Source organism: Austrofundulus limnaeus, unplaced genomic scaffold (assembly GCF_001266775.1).
Source record: "Austrofundulus limnaeus strain Quisiro unplaced genomic scaffold, Austrofundulus_limnaeus-1.0 Scaffold34, whole genome shotgun sequence".
NCBI classification, from domain to species: Eukaryota; Metazoa; Chordata; class Actinopteri; order Cyprinodontiformes; family Rivulidae; genus Austrofundulus; species Austrofundulus limnaeus.
Window position 1 is genome coordinate 2,016,716 of NW_013952436.1, and position 3,557 is coordinate 2,020,272.

Sequence of the window (3,557 nt, forward strand, 5' to 3'; positions counted from 1 at the left end):
GTACTATATAACATTTTAGACACATTCTGGACAGTTTATCAGCTAAAAAAAGTTAATTTTGGGGTAAGTTACTCTTAAAAGTAGGAGGCTGGCAGCTCCTAAAATATAGAACAAGCTGCCTCTTTACTGCCTGTTTTTAAATCTCTTTAAAACCCTCCATCTTACTTTGGCATTTAACACACTGTAAAAACTGTTTCTATACATTATCTTGTTTTGACCAGATAATTTTATTTTAATTGTATTGTTTTAATTTTTGTTAAGTTTTATTTTGTTGCTATGATTGTTTAAAATGCTTTAAGTTTAATTAGATTGGATTTTAATCTCAGGCTGCTGACCAGCAATTAACATAYATACAATGAAAACGTCATTGTATTTATCGCTGGAAATTTATACACATATCAAACCTTTAGGTCACTAAAAAGAGTCATGTTATAACTTTAGCCATTATTTATAAGCATATTATTTAAAGTTCAGCAAATAAAACATGAGACAAGTGTGCAAACACACAACAGCATTATCCCAATTAGCAAAATTTGTCTGGTTCAGTTCTGGCCCACACAGWGCACTAAGACCACYATAATGGCCCTTTGGTGGCCTAGAGGTGGTCCATGCATAGGCCAGCACCACATAAACCAAACAACTGGACCAGTTGTGTTGTATCATTGCCAGCTTGACAACACATCTGGCCCACACCTGTCCGTTGTGTGGGATGTTTCTACTGCAGGAAGCAACTGTAATTCTARAATTAATCTGCTTCAAGGGGCAGGACAGATTACCACTAATAAAACTGTTTTTTGAAATTTGAAAATCAATTTTGAATCTTCCATGCTCATATTGTGACACATTTAAACATAGGCTTGACCTCCCACCTGTAGTGTTTCTGTGTGAAGAGAATGCCCTTCCTCAAACACCTCATAATGAGAGGGGGAGTCGAAATGGWCTCAACAAGTCTGTGTTTGTCTTGAGATAACTGCAAATCTGTTTGGAGCAGTGGGAGTAAAAAAGTGAGGCAGGAAGATTTAAAAACCAAGCATCTGTGCTGACTGACCTCACCAATGGACTCCTTTAGAGCCTCACATCTTTCTTTCTTGTATTCAGTGTGTTTTTATTGGGAAATTTGACTTCCTGTGAAGTTCTTTCTGACGTGCTCGAATTTAAAAAGGGAAAAAATAAAGTCTAAATTAACTGCAATTAAGGGAACAAAAGTGGGAGAAAAAAGATAATTACCATTTGTCAAACAACAACGTTGCCGTTCCACTCTCCCACACACACAGCCTTTGTCCTCCCACCAAAACATACCCCACGTCAGCTTCACACTTTGCCTTTTCTCATGTAATTTCACATTTGTCAGCCTCACAAATGCTGTGCCCTTGCTGGAAGTTGAAATGCATTCGGCACTCTTAGTGCTTCTTTCTTTTACAACAGCTTACTTTTATTTATTACCTTCATCTGGTGGAGGCAGACATGTTATCAATACAGTCCTTGGAGCTTGCGCTTGTAGTGTGTGTGTGTGTGTGTGTGTGTGTGTGTGCGCACTGAGAGCAGCAGAAGTGTTTAAAAGTCTGTGAGATCATGATGAATTTGTCATTGTCAGCATAGAGGGTTTTAAGTTTTGCAGCAGGGACAATCAAGTAAAGAAATGCATTTAAGCACATTTCAGTGAGGAATGTAGTGTGTGAATTATACGGGTGGCAACGTTTTTATCASACAGACGGTTTCATCCAATACAGACAAAAGCTTTCTCATGTTTGCAGTCTCTGCTATCCATAAACATTACAATAAATGACATTTAGCACATCAGTTCACTTAAAAGACAATTATCCTTGAACTCAAATGTCACAAACAAAATATTCTGAAGCAAAAACATCAACAAAACAGACTGTTGCCTTCCAAACATCCAGCCAAAAACACAGGTCTTAGTAACAAACATGTGACCTGCGCTGGCAACGAGTCACAAWGAGGAATTTTTCAAGACTGAGTTATTATTTCCAAATTCACCATCTCAAAAGCTTCCAAATTATGTGTAGTTGGTTGAATTTTTGTGATTTATCACTTGACCTAACAAAAAGCCTGTTTTGGTTACAAGATTCCAGTTTTGAAAACTTCATTTTTATTGTTTTGGAATGATATCATCTGTAATTCCAGATGTATTATTATGCAATTTTATTTACAGTGATTACTAGATGGTGTTTTTAGCCTAATTTTTATGCAAATTTCAGTTAGGGCAAAAATAGATGTTTTTTTTTTATTTTTTTATTTTTGCTCTGCAGCCTGTGCTCATTCTGGTGCATTTTGCCAGCACAGGTCACATTTACAGCAGACGTGTTCCTCGCTTGCAATTAAAGCCAGGGAACGCAGAATAATTTGATCATAAATATGCTAATTTTATTACCTATTCTTTTGACAACAGCCAAATAGAAATGACAATTATGATCAGACTCCTAAAGCTCAAATGYTTTGGCTTGAATTAGTCTGTTTTTCTTTCCTTTTTTTAACACTTTGAAATTTTTTTTCTCTAAAGGTTGACAGGCTTAGGGTGGTAATAAACTTTTTTATGTTCTCTGAGCACAAAGAATAAAAATCCAACAATTAAATGCATTTTAAAGTAACAGTTAAAGTTTAACAACTAGAGCTGATGAACTGAATAAGTCTTGTTTTACGGCTTATAGACATCGAAACTCAAAGAATTGGAGGTATTGATTTTTAGATATTTGCTTTTTGTGCATTTTGAAAAGTATATTTTTAGCTACTTGTTTGTGGCGGGTCTGAGTTGGACACCATTCAACAGCTATATTCTCCTCAAAACAGACCTGACATGAAARCAGAAAAGTGCAAAAGAAAAACAGCATCTTAGTCTTTCTTACACTTGGCACAATCTCTAAAAACTTTAATAGGAAAACTATAGTTTATTCTTAGAACATTTACTGACTTTGCCTATTTGACGTGCAGTAAACATTAAAGGTACTCACTACAAACTATGYAATAAACATTTAAAGTAGGCTGGGTTTTGTTAACAGCCTCACAATTCAATTCAATTGCAATTCTTTGGGTCACAATTTAATTCACTTTTGATTCAATATTGCTTTAAATGCTTTAAAATCAATTTCCTAATAAGAAGTACACAAACAATTGGAGTTCCTGTGCATAACTTTTAGATATTTATTTTATTACAAATATAAACAGAAATGGTATAAATTAACAATTTAGAGACAGAAAATATCTGAAAATAAAGCCTTAACAAAATAATACTTGTTCAAAATTTGGAGTAAAAATATAAAACCAGACAAACTCGGGGCTCAAGGAAAAACAACAAAAAACAAAACAAAACAAAATTGAGCCTAAAACATTTTTTGGTGCCCATAGAACTGAAACCATAACATATTTTTATTTCTGCCAGTCTGTTAGAATTTGTGCAACAATCCACACTTTAAATAGCACAGAATGAATGGGACAGTGGGGTGTTTTCTTCCCTACATCAGAGCCTGAGGCAAATCAGTTGAATTGCTAGGTGAGAAAAGAATATATATACACTCACCGGCCACTTTATTAGGTACACC

General features: G+C 34.9%; 1 protein-coding gene across 8 annotated transcripts in view; it reads left to right on the forward strand.

Annotated features, from left to right (window-relative positions):
• Positions 1-3,557, forward strand: part of unc5a (unc-5 netrin receptor A) — a 206,560-nt gene that overhangs the window by 121,650 nt on the left and 81,353 nt on the right. The window lies entirely within an intron of this gene.